This window comes from Eriocheir sinensis, chromosome 22 (assembly GCF_024679095.1).
Source record: "Eriocheir sinensis breed Jianghai 21 chromosome 22, ASM2467909v1, whole genome shotgun sequence".
Taxonomy (NCBI): domain Eukaryota; kingdom Metazoa; phylum Arthropoda; class Malacostraca; order Decapoda; family Varunidae; genus Eriocheir; species Eriocheir sinensis.
The window spans coordinates 2411892-2429412 of NC_066530.1; the positions used below are offsets into that span (position 1 = coordinate 2411892).

The following is a 17521-nucleotide window of genomic DNA, read 5'->3' on the forward strand; positions in this document are numbered from 1 at the left end:
GCTTTTAGGATTGTTTTTAGGATTGTTTAGGATTAGGATTGTTTAGGATTGTTTTTAGGATTGTTTTTAGGATTGTTTAGGATTAGGATTGTTTAGGATTAGGATTTAGGATTGTTTAGGATTAGGATTGTTTAGGATTGTTTTTAGGATTGTTTTTAGGATTGTTTACGGAGCTCCCGGTATATATGGCATTAGGAGCAGTGAGTAGCGGGCTTTTTTTTCATTATTGTTTTCTTTTTTTATGCCCCTGAATTGTCTCCTTTGCTGTAAAAAAATGGACGAAAAAGGTTTACTTACTTAACCTTAATTGAACCATTTTAATACTTTCGTTCCTTCACTTTAGACGACTTCAACGGACTGGTCTTCATCGCGTTTTCATTCCTTTTCTCTTCATTCAATGTTACTATATAGCGTTATCTTTCCTCGGTTTTGTGGCCGTATATATTTTGTTTTTTCATCTCTATGTCTGTCTGTCTCACTGTCTGTCTATCTGTCTGTCTGTCTGTCTGTGTGTCTTCTTTATGCTCAGGTGGACGGCCGCTGGTACCTCCCCTCTCAGGCATCCCTAAATCCTCCTCCTCCTCCACCTCCTCACCTCCTCACCTCCTCCTCCTCCTCCTGTTTCTCTCCACCTGCCAGCATACACTTTTTTTCTTTCCTTTTTATCTTTCTTTTTCTTTTTCTTTCTTCCCTCTTAACTCTTTTGCACCGGACTTTTTCTTCGTCTCTTTTTTGTGTGTGTTCAAGTCCCGCGCTCGTGTGTGTGTGTGTGTGTGTGTGTGTGTGTGTGTGTGTGTGTGTGTGTGTGTGTGTGTGTGTGTGTGTGTGTGTGTGTGTGTTCTGTTTTCTCAGCACATGGGAATATAAAATTATGAGCACTAATGAAAGTCTGTTCTGAGTTTACCGTAAAAGGAAACAAGAGAATGATTTAATTATTGGGAGGGAAAAATAACGAAAGTGGTAAAAAAACAAGTAAAATACATGTAGTAGTAAATAATATAGTAGGAAATAATAACTCGTTCCTCGTAGCTTGCACATTTAACAGACAAAAAAAAAGCATTACCTGGAGGAACAAATGCAACAATAACAAAAACACGACCGCTAAAAACAATTACAATGATTCTTAAAACAACAGCAATAATCAACACGAGCGGTAAGAGCAGAAATAAACAAATAAGCAAACAATAAAAGCATTAATATCCACTACCACCAACAACAACATCAAGAAAAACAACATCAGGAAAAAATATATGAATAAACCTAAGGAACAAAAGAAAAAAATAAACGATGAACAATAAAACAATTAAATATAACGCAATGGAACACAATGAATTAAAAAGAAACACACCAGGTGGAATGAACACACTACCACCACCAACAACATTAAGAAAAACAGCATCGGGAAAAAAATAAATAAAAAATAAACCGAAGAGACTAAAGAAAAACACTAAACCCACGGATGAACAATAAAACAATGAAGTATAACGCAATGAAACACAATATATAAAAAAAGAAACACACTAGATGGAATGAACACACGACCCTGAAAAGCGCGTTGAAACAAGCCACATCAGCATGACAATGGGACGAAGTTCTCTTGAAAAAAAAAAAAAAAAAAAAAAAAAAGTAAAAGAGAAAAAGAGAAAGGTGAAGCTAAGAAAGCGTCTGACCCTCCCAAGGTTTCTCAGGACTAAAATAGAGTACCAGTATAGCCACGCACCTGTCTGTCTGTCTGTCTGTCTGTCTATCTGCTTTTACTGTATGTGTGTGTCTGCCTGTCTGTCTGTGTGCATCTGCCGTCGTATCTGTGTTTCCAGCAGTATCTCTCTCTCTCTCTCTCTCTCTCTCTCTCTCTCTCTCTCTCTCTCTCTCTCTCTCTCTCTCTACCACCACCACCACCACCACCATCACTACCACCACCACTACCACCACCACTACCACTATCATCACTACCACCACCACCACCATTACCACCACCACCACCACTGCCACAACCACCACAATCACTACCACCACCACCACCATTACCACCACCACCACCACTGCCACAACCACCACAATCACTACCACCACCACTACCACCATCACCACCACCACCACCACCACCATCACTACCACCACCACCACCACCATCACTACCACCACCACCACCACCATCAGCAACAACACTAACAGGAACAACAATAACAACAAACCTAACATCCCAAGTACCATAAATACATGTCTGTCTCTCTTTGCGTCTGCCTGTCTGTCTCTCTTATCCCTCGAGAGACAGGAAACCGCCACCACGACCCCTCCCACCACCTCCTCCTCCTCCTCCTCCTCCTCCTCCTCCTCAGTCTCATAAGATATACAGACAAAAAGCCAGTTTTCGATATCAGGTCAGCTTTTCTTTTTTTTTCTTTTTTTTTACCATTAACTTGCCAGAGGGGTGATGTTTTCTAGTGACTGTTGCTGGTGTAGGTTTCTTTCTTTCCGTCTAGTGTGTCTGATTTGTTTGTTTCTTTGTTTTCCTTTTAAATAATGCGACTGTTGCTGGTGGTTGTTTCTTTCGATTTCTATGTATCTGACTTCCTTTTTTTTTTCCCCATTGTCTAGTAGAGTGTGACTTTCTGGTCCTGTTTTTTTTCCTACAAGAGTGATTTGTCTCTTTTTTTCAATAGTCTGTTCACATAAGTCCGACCCAAGCTGGCAACATAAACCTAAGCGTGTTTGCAAGCTGTGTGCTGATTGGCTACTGTTCTGGTTTCCAAGTTTTCTTTAACCTCTGTCTATGTTTATCTCACGCAGCACTTTCTGCTAATCGGTACTGTGCTTACGAACACGCTTAGGTTTATGTTGTCAGCTTGGGTCAGACTTAAGTGAACAGACTTATAGTGAAACTGTTGTTGGTGCAGGTTTCTTTCTTTTCCTACGAGTATGACTTGCTTATGTTTTCTTTTTATTTTCCTATTTTACAATGTGAGTAATGCTGGTGAGTTCTTCCTGTTTCTACTCTCGTTTTCATTAGTCCCTTACTACGCCTATACCGTGTGTGTTCCTGGTGGTGGTTTCTCTTTTTCCTAATAGTGTGACTTACTTATGTTTTCTTTTTTTCCGTACCTTGTAGTGTGACTTGCTGGTGGTGGTTTCTTATTTTCCTTCTTGCGAGACTTTCACTAAAAATTCCGAGTGTTGCTGTTGTTGATTTGTTTTTTTTTCCCACGAGTTCGACTTAATTACCTTTTTTTTCCTTACTTTATAATGAGACTTGGTGGGGGTGGTTTCTTTTTTTTCTGACTAGCGAGACTATTGCTGGAGTTGTTGTTTTCCCGTTGCGGTTCTCGATCATTTTAACCTTTGCACATTGCCTTCATCACTCTTTTCTGGACGAGAGAATACAAAACATTTCCCTGCTGCCAAATACTTTCAGATGGTTATTTTTTCATGTCAGGAACAATAGATATCAAAATATTAATTCCATAACACTGATCGACAAAAATGAGGCTTAATCCATCATTTAGTGTGACTTGTTGGTGGTGGTTTCTTCTTTTCCTTCTAGCGAGACTTCCACTAAAAAATTAATGTTGCTGTTGTTGATTTCTTTCTGTTTCCCACGAGCGAATACAAAACATTTCCCTGCTGCCAAATATATTCAGATGATTATTTTTCAAGTCAGGAACAATTGCCATCAAAAATGAGGTTTAATCAATCATGAAAAGCATGGCCTGTCACCCTTACTAACGTTCACTCAAATACAATCGTTTTATTCCTTCCACTGAAACGCATTGAGCCATTACATCTGACTTCTTTCTTGAAATGTTAACTCTTTTTTTTCTATTACCCTAAACAAACAAATAACAGTCCGTCTGGTAATTTCTTCTTTCTCAAAATTGACCTCTCTTCTGACCTCTCGTTCTGTTTTCTTTTGTTAGAGAAGGGTCAAGCGGGCCTTTTTTTTCTGTTTTTTTTTTTTGGGGGGGGGGGTTGTTTGTTTGTTTCTTGCCCTTGAGCTGCCTCCTTGCTGTAAAAAAAAAAGTATAACTTCCCTTCTACCATATACTAATTACCTAATCAATCTTACTAATTACTTTTCTCCCCCCACACAAAATCAACCAGCGATAACCTTCTTCAAACCAACACATAATTAACCAGCCATAACCTTTTCCACCCTCTACATAATCAACCAGCGATACCCTTCTTCAACCCTACACATAATCTACACATATTACTCCTTTTTTTTTTTTTTTTTTTTTTTTTTTTTACATTGCAGCCTATTGCGCCGGTAGGCTTCTTCCAGGTGGATCCTGATGGTCGGTCCAAGGCTTCTTTCCGGTAGGTCCTGATGGTCGGCCCAGCCCGTTCTGGCGCAGGCGAGTGTTTATAGTGGCGCCATCTTGCATTGGCTCATGCTGCCCTCCCAGAGCTCATCTTTGATCCTAGAATCTAGAGTCCGGGTTGATAGGTGGTCTTCTGGACAGCATGGGTGGAGGTTTTTACTCGGCTGCGGGCGGCCCAGCCAGCTTGCACTGGCGGGGATTGAACTCGCGTCCTCCTGAACACGAGGCCGTTACTTTGACGACTCAGCCACCGCCTCCCCTTAAATGACACTCCTCTAAGCACGTCTGGGCGTGAGAGAGACTTAGGCGTAACAGTGAGCGCTGACCTCCGTCCTAGGGCTCAATGCATTCAGGCTAAAAATCGGGCCAACAGAGTACTTGGTTTCATCTCAAGGAGCGTAAGCAATAGGAGCGCTAGTCATACTCAAACTTTACTTAGCACTAGTTAGACCTCATCTCGATTAAGCAGTTCAGTTCTGGTCCCCCTACTTTATAATGGATATCAAGATGTTAGAATCTGTACAGAGGAGGATGACAAAGATGATTCAGGGGGTGAGAAACTTGCCTTATGAAGACAGGCTGAAGCAGTTAAATCTACACTCTCTAGAAAGGCGAAGGTTGCGAGGAGACTTGATCGAAGTCTATAAATGGCTGAAGGGCTTTAATAAAGGGGATGTCAATAAGATTTTGGTAGTAAAAGAGCCAGGTAGGACACGTAGCAATGGTTTTAAGTTAGACAAATTCAGATTCGGCAAAGACAGGCAAGAATTGGTTCACCAATAGAGTGGTAGATGAATGGAACAGGCTTGGGAGCCATGTTGTGGGTGCCAATACCATAGATACATTCAAGAAGAGGTTAGATAAAGCCATGGATGGTGAGGTAAGGTGGGGTTGAGTGTACAGGAGCTGCCTTGTATAGGCCAACCGGCCTCTTGCAGACTCCTTACGTTCTTATGTTCTTCTTATGTTCTTATAATCAGCCAGCCAAAACATTCATCAATCCTATCTCATTCATTACGTTTTTTTACCATTCTACACTTAATGGAGCAGCGATAAACTGATAGCCTTGTTCTATTCCGTCTGAGCACATTAAACCATTCCGTCCGGCATTCAAGCGACAGCATCTCAGTCACAGACATAAACCACGACACAGTGTTCCCTGGCGTGGAAGAAAGACGACTCAAAGCGTGCAATATTTCGTCTGTCTCAAGCCACGTACTCAGACCCATGCACGGACCCACAAACTCCTCCTCCTCCTCCTCCTCCTCCTCCTCCTCCTCCTCCTCCTTCTTCTTGTTCTTGTTCTTTTTTACCATGTTCTTGTTTTTCTTGTTCTTTTTCATCTTCATCTTCTTGTTCCTTCTTACTTATATTATCTTCTCGTCCTTGTCCTCCTCATCCTCCTCATCCTCCTCCTTATTCTTCTTCTTGTCCTTGATCTTCTTGTTTTCTTTCCTTGTTCTTGTTCTACTTTTTGTTCTTCATTTTCTTATTGTTACTCTTCCTCCTCCTCCTCCTCCTTCTCCTCCTCCTCCTCCTCCTTCTACTTCTTGTCCTTGATTTTCTTGTTTTCTTTCCTTGTTCTTGTTCTACTTTTTGTTCATCTTCTTGTTCCTCCTCCTCCTCCTCCTCCTCCTCCTCCTCCTCGAATATGGTCATTGCCTTAAGGAACACCTGCCCTCCCTTCCTCATCACGCGCCCTGTTATCTAAATTGGAAAGGGGAATGAAGGTGGAATGTACGTGTGGTTGGTTCAAAGCTTTTCTCATCACCCTGTATGACGAAATGAAGGAGGCAGGAGAGAGAGAGAGAGAGAGAGAGAGAGAGAGAGAGAGAGAGAGAGAGAGAGAGAGAGAGAGAGAGAGAGAGAGAGAGAGAGAGAGAGAGAGAGAGAGAGAGAGAGAGAGAGAGAGAGAAGAGGAGGGAGAGAGGAAGATAAAGAAGAGGAGCACATTTTGGAAGATATAGGGAGGAGGAGGAGGAGGAGGAGGAAGAGGTTTAATTGCTACCTCTGATCGATCTGTTATTATTTTCTTTTATTTCAACCACTAGTAATAATTGGTAGTCGTCATAATAGATAAAACAGCAATACGAAAACACAAAGTAAAATCTAAACCAATTATCACTTGTTTAGTTTTTCTCTTTCAAATTTGTCGTGTCTCAATTTTTCCGTGTAAGACTTTTCATTCCTCAGTCCACAATTTATTCATCATGGAAAAACTCTGGTATATTTCTGCTGCCCTGATTTGACATGTCCCTTTTTTTATCTTCCAATATCCGTGGTTTATCAAGTTACTACGCATTACGACATCTATTTTCATTCTATTTCCTCTTACGATTTTTCCTTTTATCCTCATTTCTCTTTCAGCTCCCGTGGTTTATTAATACCCTGGTTATGTACGACCTTTTTTTGCGTGAATTCTTTGTGCCTGCCACTCGATCCGCTCTCGACGGCCTGACAAACGAGCTCCTGGCATCAAGATAAATCAGTCTGCTCACTCGCAGCCCGCCACAGTGATAACGTTGAGGAGTGGAAGGGAGGGGAAGAAAGGGGAATGAAGGGAAAGGGAGAGGAAGGGAGGAGGAAGGGAGAGGAAGGGAGGAAGGGAGGGAAGGGAGAGGAAGGGCGGGGAAGGGACAGGAAGGGAGGAAAAGGGAGGGGAGGAAGGGAGAGGAAGGAAAAGGAATGGAGTGGAAGGGAGGGGAAGGGAGAGGAAGGGAAAGGAATGGAGTGGAAGGGAGGGAAGGGATGGAAAGGGAGGGGAAGGGAGGGAAAGGAAGGTAAAGGGAGGTGAAGGGAGAGGAAGGGAGAGGAAGGGATGGGAATGGAGTGGAAGGGAGAGGACGGGATGGAAAGGGAGGTGAAGGGAGGTGAAGGGAGAGGAAGAGAGAGGAAGGGAGAGGAAGGGATGGGAAAGGAGAGGAAGGGAGAGGAAGGGAGAGGAAGGGAAAGGAAGGGATGGGGAAGGAGAAGAAGGGAGAGGAAGGGAGGGGAAGGGATGGGAAAGGAGAGGAAGGGAGGGGAAGGGAAAGGAAGGGATGGGAAAGGAGAAGAAGGGAGAGGAAGGGAGGGGAAGGGTGGGGAAGGGAGAGGAAGGAAGTGGAACGGGCAGGAAGGGAGAGGGAGGTAAGGTATTGGAAGGGAGGGGAAGGGAGATGAAGGGATGGAAAAGGAGAGAAAGGGAGGGGAAGGGTAGGGAAGGGAGAGGAAGGAAGTGGAGCGGGGAGGAAGGGAGAGGGAGGTAAGGTATTGGAAGGGAGGGGAAGGGAGATGCAGGGATGGGAAAGGAGAGGAAGGGAGGGGAAGGGTGGGGAAGGGAGAGGAAGGAAGTGGAAGGGGCAGGAAGGGAGAGCGAGGTAATTGAGTGGAAGGGAGGGGAAGGGGGTAGAACTAGAGTGTTTCTCTGTCTGTTTAACTGTCTGTCCTCACTTCATCTCGTCTCCAGGAAATGTGTGTGTCTGTTTCTCTGTCTATCTGTTTGTCTGTTCTTATGTCAACTCGCCTTTAGGAAATGTGTCTGTGTCTGTTTCTCTATGTCTGTTTGTCTGTTCTTATGTCACCTCGTCTTTAGGAAGTGTGTGAGTCTTGTGGGACGATGTATGCCTTGACTTTGCTCCAGTGCTTAGGTAACTCGCGACCCGACGCCGTGATATCTGTGGGAAGGTTGGGAGGGCTGCGGAGGAGGCGTATGTCTGGCTGTCAGTCCTTGCACCAACACGTCTTTAGGGAGCGAACGTTTGAAATGGGAGAGGGATAAGGTGCATGACTTTACCTTATTGTTTTCGTGTTTAGGCTATACTACTGCTTCTCCTACCGTTGCTGCTGTTGTTACAAATGCTGCTACTGCTATTACTATTACTACTACAACTAATACTATCTATGAATTTAACTAATCTTGAATGTTTCTATCGTATTGGCACTCATAACATGACTGCCAAGCCTGTTCCACTCATCGACCACACTACTGGTGAACCAATTCTTGCCTATGTCTTTACTAAATCTGAACTCATCCAACTTGAACTCATTGGTACGTGCCCTACCCACCCTTCTTACCACCAAAACCTGATCTAAAACACTCTTATTAAAGTCCTTCGTCCATTTATAAGCTTCGATCAAGTCTCCTCGCACCCTTCGCCTTTCTAGAGAATGCAAATTTAAATGTTTAAGTCTATGATCGTATGGCAAGTTTTTTTCTTGTTCCACTTTCTTTTTCTATCACTGCGGTCTGATTAAATATCTTGACAGTGCTTTTTTATATTGCTGTTACATTAGGAGACGATTGAAAAAAATGCATTGCCATCACTCACTCACTCACTCACTCACTCACTCACTCACCTACCCACTCACTCAAACTTGACGCGTGGAAGGAGAGTCAAGGGCAAAGTGTATAATTCATTTCCCTCAGGATATACTTGCACACGCATTTCCTTTTCCAAATGTCGCTTTCCGCACCTCCTTCAAACATTCGCGTCTGCCTCGCCTTGAACCACTTCCCTGCCTGTGCTTGCGAGGCGTCACGCGTCTCGAGCAGCCTTCTTAAGCATGTAAACCTCATTTATCCTTCTCTCTCTCACGTCACGTTACATGTCAAAGTGCGTCCTGAAACCGTTATCGAGTATTTTCCTAAGCTAATTACTGCCACCTTCTTGCCCTTGGTTAATTTTCTGTGACATAATTCTCAAGGTATAACTCTCTCTCTCTCTCTCTCTCTCTCTCTCTCTCTCTCTCCTGGTTTAATAGCGAAATTAAACAATCAGTCAATGAGAGAAAATTGCTTTACAGGTTAAAGAAAGAACAAAGCACGCCCGAGAACATTAGACTCTATAATGATGCCAGGCGACGAGTAAAAAGACTAGTAGGTCAGGCAAAGCGTAGATATGAAGAAAATATTGCAGCCAACTGTAAAAATAACCCGAAATCTTTCTTCAGTTACATAAACAACAGAAAGGCGATCAAAAGTGGTATTGGACCTTTAACAAACTGACAAAGTGACTGACAGCCAACACATTGCAAACCTCTTAAACAATTACTTTTCCTCGGTGTTTAATACTAACAGTCTTCCTCTCGCTACCACCAACACCAGTACTATTGTAAATCTCGAGCATGCATTGCCTAATTTTGAAATAACAACCGATGAAGTCCTTAAAGCTCTCCATTCACTTAAAACAAATAAAAGTCCTGGACCTGACAAAGTATATCCAACTCTGCTGAAAGAAACGAAGAGCGAAATACTCTCCTCCCTCACAACCGTATTCAATATGTCCTTGCGACAAGGCATCGTCCCTTCAGATTGGAAAAAGGCTAACGTGACACCGATTTTCAAGAAAGGAGACAAAAAAGTACCAGGTAATTACAGGCCCATTAGTCTAACTTCGATTGTAGGTAAGCTACTTGAGGGCATAATTAGAGACAAAATTGTGAGTTACCTTGAAAGCCACTCATTGATTGGGGACTCACAACATGGCTTCCGAAAAAAGATCCTGCCTATCAAACCTATTAACCTTTATAACGACCTCTTCACTGTTTATGACGTAACCAAATCACTGGACGTAGTCTATCTTGATTTCAGAAAGCGTTTGATAAAGTCCGCATCATAAATTACTTTACAAATTAAAGCAAATAGGTATTGACGGTCAAGTAAACCAATGGATCGCGAATTGGTTGAGCAACAGACAACAAAGAGTAGTGATTGACGGATTTAACTCAGAGTGGGCGCCTGTCACTAGTGGCGTCCCTCAGGGCTCGGTCCGGGGCCCAGTGCTCTTCATTATTTACATCAACGACGTGGATGTTGGACTCAATAACCGCATTAGTAAATTTGCAGACGACACAAAGATTGGTAACTCGGTTCTCACTGACGAAGACAGGCAAAGCCTCCAAGAGGATTTGCACAAAATTTCAGCTTGGTCGGATAGATGGGAGATGCCCTTTAACGTAGACAAGTGCCAGGTCCTTCAAGTTGGAACGAGGAATAAGAAGTTCGAATACGAAATGCGCGGCGTTAAACTCAAAAGCGTTCAATGCGTCAAAGACTTGGGGTCAAAATCGCGTCAAACCTCAAATTCTCACAGCAATGCATCGATGCAGCAAATAAAGCGAACAGAATGTTGGGCTTCATTAAAAGAAACTTTGTATTCAAGAATAAAGATGTAATACTCCCGCTCTACAACAGTTTAGTCAGACCCCACTTGGAATATGCGGTACAGTTGCAAAGGATATTGCTAAATTAGAAGGTGTTCAGCGTCGGCAACGAAAATGATCCTTCCTTGCGCAACAAATCCTACGAAGAAAGGCTTTCCATCACAACGTCTCTCTTGAGAAACGTCGCCTCCGAGGAAAATTGATCGAATGTTTTAAAATACTTAATGGTTTCACGAATGTAGACAGATCAACATTGTTTATGATCGATGACAGACTGCGCACGAGGAACAATGGCGTAAAACTCAGATGTAGACAAGTAAATTCAGATTGCACCAAATTTTTCTTCACCAACGTTGTAGTGCGAGAATGGAATAAGCTTCCACCATCAGTGGTCCAGTGTAACACGATTGACTCCTTCAAAAATAAGCTCGACCGTCACTTCCTTCAACTTAGTATCAACTAGAGTAGAAATGCAACGTTTTGGAGTCTTCTGATTAATGTAAAATCACTTAGGTTTAAGGACAGACCACCAAGTCTGGACCATGGGGTCTGTGTGGTCTGATTTTCTATGTAAATCTATGTAAATCTCTCTCTCTCTCTCTCTCTCTCTCTCTCTCGTACCAAGTATAGTATTTACATTTCAAAGAGACAAATAAATAAAGTTTTCCTTCACTTCAAGCAACGTGACGTACACAGCAAAATATCTTATCATATACTAAATAAAAAATCCAAAAGAAATGAGTGAGTTAGAGATAAATGAGTGTAAAAAAGAAAACAAAAACAAGGGCGAGAACAACAGGAGCAAGAAAGAGAAGAAACAAGGTGAGAAAGAGGGAAGAGGAAGAGAAAAAGGAAACAAATATGGAAAAAAAGAGGAAAGGGAAGAGGAGGATGAGGCAAAGAAGGGATGAAATGAAAACGGAGGAAATGAGAAATAGGGGAAATAAATAAAAGTGAGGTAAAAAGAGGAAGAAAAATATGGGAAAAGGGGAGGGGAGAGAAATATATTTGCAGGTGAAGATGATTTGGAAGAGGAAAATGAGAGAGGAGAAGAGGAAAATGAGAGAGGAGAAGAGGAAAATGACAGAAGTGCAAGAGGGTGAGGAGGAAAATTCATGATAGGAAAAAAATGAAAAGGAATATGGAGAATTTGAATGGGGAAGAAGAAAGTGATGAAGAAGAAGGAAGGAAGAACAAGAGAGAAGAAAGTGGGAAAGGAATTTGAAGGATTTGATAAAGAAGGAAGTTTTGAAAAGAAAGGAACTAAAGGGGAAGACCATGAGGAAGAAAAAGAAAAAAAAGGACGTGAAGATGCAGAGGAAAGGAGAGCAGAAATGGAAGAAGAGGATGAAGAAGAAGGAAGGAACAACAGGAGAGAAGAAAGTGGGAAAGGAATTTGAAGGATTTGATAAAGAAGGAAGTTTTGAAAAGAAAGAGACTAAAGGGGAAAACTATGAGGAATAAAAATAAAAATGGACGTGAAGAGGAAGAAGAAAGGAAAGTAGAAATGGAAGGAGAAGAGGATGAAGAAGGTGATAAAGAGGAAAAGGAAGGAGATACGAAAAAAGGAAATGATGAGAAAAACGGTTAAAGGGGATGAATAAGAGAAAGAAAAAGAAAAGACTGTGTTGATGAGAAGGGGGTGAGGAAAGAGGGATCTGAAATTAAGGGAGAGGAGGCTGAAAAGTATAATAAAGAGAAAAGTGAAGAGGAAGGAGAGGAGATAGAAGGGAAAGATGAGGAAAAAATGAGAAGAATAAGAGGAAGAAAGAGAAAAGACGTGTGATGAGAAGGGATGAAGAAAAGGGAAAATTGAAATTGAAGGAAAGCAAGATGAAGAAAAAGATGAAGTGAAAAGGGTTAAAGGTAAAGAAAAGAACGAAAAGAGAGGTAGGAAGGGGGTCGAGAGTTTGGTCGGATTGCTTGCTCAGAAAACAATACTCACAATTAAAAGTTCCCGATGATGACCAGGTATTGGAAGCCCCGCCGGCCACAAGCGGCTGAAGGAACCTGGCGAGGGAAAGGAACCCGCTCACAACGGAGGCAACTAACGGGGAAACAACTTAATAACGAAGCAACTAAGAGTGACGCAACTAAACAACGAATTATATACAGTGAAGCAGCTTGATAATGAAACATGTGATAGTGAAAGCTCCATTTTACTTAACATCAGTACAGTTTGTGAAAGAAACTTGAGAGGAAAGGATAGGAGAGGAAAAAGTAGAGGAAGAGAAAAGAGAGAAGAAAGAGGAGAGGAGAGGAGAGGAGAGAAAAGAGGAGAGGAAGGGAAAAGAGGGAAGAGAAGAAAGAGGAGAGGAGAGGAGAGGAGAGGAGAGGAGAGGAGAGGAGAGGAGAGAAAAGAGGAGAGGAAGGGAAAAGAGAGAAGAGAAGAAAGAGGAGAGGAGAGGAAAGAGGAGAGGAAGGGAAAAGAGAGAAGAGAAAAAAGAGGAGAGGAGAGGAGAGGAAAGAGGAGAGGAAGGGAAAAGAGAGAAGAGAAAAAAGAGGAGAGAAGAGGAGAGGAAAGAGGAGAGGAAGGGAAAAGAGAGAAGAGAAAAAAGAGGAGAGGAAAGAGGAGAGGAAGGGAAAAGAGAGAAGAGAAAAAAGAGGAGAGGAAAGAGGAGAGGAAGGGAAAAGAGAGAAGAGAAAAAAGAGGAGAGGAGAGGAAAGAAGAGAGGAAGCATGGTAACGAACGGAGAAGCAAGTAAACAATAAAACAACTAGGTATATTCAGGAGCAACTCAACTACTGAAGCAACGTAAAATGTATCCATGTATAAACGCTTTTCTTCCCCAACACTGATGCAGTATTTATTTCTATAGGAGGGAAATGGATTACAGTTCATTGACAAGTTTTAGTGAGGGAGTGAGTGAAAATGGAGGTGAATGAATGAGTGAGTGAGTGAGTGAGTGAGTGAGTGACTAAGTGAATGAATGAGTAAATGATGATGAAAGAGTACGTGAGATAAATGAGGAAGAAGAAACAAATGAAGAACAAGAACAAATACGAAAACGAACAAGAAAGACGAAAAAGTTAAAAATAAGGGAAGAAAACGGGAAAAGGAAGAAAAACGGAGATAAGAGGAAAAACCGACGTATGGAAGATGAACACACTCACACACACACGCACACACACACGCACACACACCACACACACACATACACAACCACACCCAATACCCAACCTCTTTAACACCAATGAAGCAGCCAACCAATAGTCTAACCACCCCAACACATAAACAAACAAACAAACAAAGAGACAAACTATCCCTACCCCCGCAGCACACACAATCTTCCACACCAATAACACCAATTGTAACAGCGCCAAAATAAGAATCCGAAGTCATCGCAACACACCGCCTTTAGGGACGCCGCGAGGGCAGGAGAGGAACAAAACGGAGTGATGTGTGGGACCAAAAAGTCTTCGCAGGTGTAAACTTTCCCCGGTACAGATATTGTGAGGAAAGATATCGCGGCAGTGGCGAGCGGAAGGGAGCCAATATCTGCAGGAGCAATTGTTCATTTTTACGTGACCGAGTTTTGATGAAATTAGCGTTTGTGTCGTGTTAGTATTTTTTTTTTTTTTTCGCCGCAAGGGATATACTGACACACTTTCTCTCTCGCTCTCTCGCTCTCTCGCTCTCTCTCTCTCTCCGTCTCCACCCACCCCCCCTCTCTCTCTCTCGTGCAGAATTCTCGGCTCCGCTATGAGGGAAAATAAATGTTGAGACAGACTGAGTTTTTTACGTGTGTTGTGTTGCACTGAACCGCGTCAATTGGCAACACACACACGAAAACTGGGGCAAAATGACGCACAGGATTTTCGTAATAGTGAGAAAGAGTGTGTCGGTGTCTGTCTCCTTGCGTCCCTGGTTATCGGCGTTGGTTTCTGTCTGTGTATCGCTTTTTTTTTTTTTTTGGAGGGGGGGGTATATTAGTAAGCGAATGTCTCTGTGTCGGTGGGTTTCTCTTTGTCTGTCTTTGTCTGTGTCTGTCTCCTTGTGTCTTTGGTTATCGGTGTTGGTTTCTGTCTGTGTATCATTTTTTTTTTTTTTTGGGGGGGGGGGAGGTTATATTAGTAAGCGAATGTCTGTGTGTCGGTGGGTTACTCTTTGTCTGTCTATGTCTGTGTCTGTCTTCTTGAGTCTCTGGTTGTCGACGTTGGTTTCTTTCTGTCTGTGTATCGTGCAGGTTGTTGTTGTTTTCGAGGGAGGGGAGGGATGTCAGTAAGCGAATGTCTGTGTGTCGGCGGGTTCCTCTTTGTCTGTCTATGTCTGTGTCTGTCTTCTTGAGTTTCTGGTTATCGACGTTGGTTTCTTTCTGTCTGTGTATCGTGCAGGTTGTTGTTGTTATTTTCGAGGTGCGGGGGATGTTAGTAAGCGAATGTCTGTGCTTCTCTTTGTCTGCCTTTGTCTGTCCGTTGTGCAAAAATGACCAAAGGGAAATTATGAAAGGCAAGAGATGTTTGTGACCTTGTTTGTGTTTCTTTCACTGTCTGTTCCTGTATGTGGTACCTCTGTGTATGTTTGTGTGTTTGTATGTGTCCGTCTCTCATTTATTTCGTGTCTGTATGTCTTTCTTTGTGTTTTTCTATCTGTGTTTGTTTGTGTTTCTTTCTATTTCTTTCTGTATTATTATTCTTATGTTTATCTGTGTTTCTCTCTCTTTGTCTGTTATTCTTTTGGTCTCAGTCTGTCAAACGCGTAAAAATATCATTACCTTTAAACTTTATAAATAGGATAAGTGTTTTTGCCCGTTCTACTTCCTATCTGTTATGTCTCCTTAACAGTTTCTGCATGTCTTTGTTTCTGTTTGTTTGATCTGACTTTCAAAACCATTTCAAACTAACCCAATTTTTAACACGTGGAGAAAAGTGTCGCAATATCGGTGTTCAGAGGGATGAGAATACCGTCATTTGCATTCCTTTGTCCTTATTTCTTTGTTTTATTTTATGTATGTCTGTGTTTCTTTCCCTCTGTCTGTTGTTCTTTTGGTTTCAACCTGTCAAATGCGCGAAAATAACATATATAACCTTTAGACTTTATGGATGGATAGAACAAGTGAGTCTGCCTGTTTTGTCTTATTTTCTGTCACTGTTTGCCTTTGTTTGTTTATTTAACCCGTCTGACTTTCAAATCATTTCAAATTAACCAAATTTCTTACACGTGGAGAAAAGTGTCATCATATCGGTGTTCAAAGGGCTGAGAATACAATCGCTTACATTCCTTTGGGTTAAATGCAGTTAGGGAAGAGAATATGTTACCAAACACAAAAGGTCCAACGATACAAAACTAACTGGCAGACAAAAATAAACTACACTTAAAAACACTGAAAATACTACCTCTGCAAACCGTATTGTTCGTCCTCGAGGGGCATGAGTAATAGGTTCATTGTTGTACATATATATTGTTTTATTTTACTTATGAATAGATTTTTTTTTTCGGGGGGGGTCTGGAATGTATGTGTAGTTTGCCTTTAACTCAGATCTCTCTCTCTCTCTCTCTCTGTATCCGGGTTTTGCACGGAGATAAATATCCACAGTTTGTCTCGCGTGATTTAATACAATTTTTCAGGTGAGGCGGGAAGCACAACGAATGGCAGTGTTGTGCAGCTCCGGGAGTCGGTTTTATGAGGAAAAATGATTCACAGTAAAAAGTGGACTTGTGAAGGACATACCCGGCCAATGGTTGTCCTGGAATTGTAGAAACCAGGGTGAACAGAGAACCAGGCAGAGAGATAACCTGCGAACCTTTACTGGAGCAAGATGGAGTACAGTATAAACAGACAGGACTAGAAAAGGCAGAGAAATGTTTTTGTTCCGAAGAGTAGCAATAATGACCGATAAGTGATGATAAGGATGACTTGGAAGAAGGATGTGAGCAGTATGTCCTCCTCTCCTCAATAAGATAAACAAAAACGCACATCTTACTAAGGTATACTACAGAAATAAAATAATTATGGAGGCGAATCTAAAAATAATGCAACAAAATCAGAACCTGCGCTCTCCTCCCGAAATTGACCTCTCTTTCGGCCACCTCTTTTGATTCCTTTTTTTTAGGAGCAGCGAGTAGCGGGCTTTTTTTTATTATTGTTTCCTTTTTTTGTGCCCTTGAGCTGTCTCCTTTCCTGTAGAAAAAAAAAATCACGTACGATATTTACCACTCACTCCACCCTTATCTTCCTTTTTCCTCATCCATTGTTCTCATACCATCGCTGTTGTATACTCGTCATCTCACATTTCACTCCTTTCCATTCATCTTACTCCTACTCCTCCATCTCTCTCCATTTCTCTCACTTATTATGGCGCAGTCTCCCTTTTTTTTTCATTTTCTCCTACAGGCAAGTCATCCTCTCTTTCCGTGTACCCTTCTCATACTCTCCTTCTCTCTCTCTCCACTCTTATATTCTCCTTTCCATCTATAGACGATTCAGGACACGCGGGCTTTGATGACGGCCGCGTTCTCTGTGTGTGTGTATTTGTGGCGTGTGGAGGCGTGGGGTTAGTAGTGGTGAGAGCAAACACCACACACACACCACCATGCCTATCACCACTATCACCACCAGGGTATGTATGCTGTGTGTGCGTGTGCGTGTGTGTGTGTGTGTGGGGCTGCTTTCGTGAGAGGTAAAATGTTTTCTCACGAACCCTGATTTCTTCCGTGTGTGTGTGTGTGTGTGTGTGTGTGTGTGTGTGTGTGTGTGTGTGTGTGTGTGTGTGTGTGTGTGTGTGAGTGTTTTTGAAGGCTTTCTTGTTCGTTTTTTTTTTTCTTCACTTTTTTGGTCTAGTTTATGTGTCTGTATATCTGCGTTTCTATGTATAAGTAATTTTGGCTATATCTTTCTATTCTATTGTCTGATTTTCTCACTTCTGTTCGTTTGCCTTTCCTTGTCTATCTAAATGTCTGACGGTGTCCTTCTCTCTGTCTATCTATCTATCTGTCTGTCCATTTGTTTATAACCCCACAAACACCTGGAGGCACTTAACACACGAGACAGGAACACACATTCAAACAACAACGATATCAACTTCCTGCAACACAAGGAAACACTAACTCGTAATTATAT

At 42.1% G+C, this 17521-nt stretch overlaps 1 long non-coding RNA gene across 1 annotated transcript in view; it reads right to left on the reverse strand.

The window, feature by feature from the left end:
- Positions 1-12405: 12405 nt before the first annotated feature.
- The window catches only part of LOC127001931 (uncharacterized), an 81752-nt gene continuing 76636 nt past the window's right edge, over positions 12406-17521 (reverse strand). The window contains exon 3 of the long non-coding RNA XR_007755565.1: positions 12406-12470. This is a non-coding gene — a long non-coding RNA (uncharacterized LOC127001931). The remainder of the gene's footprint in view (positions 12471-17521) is intronic.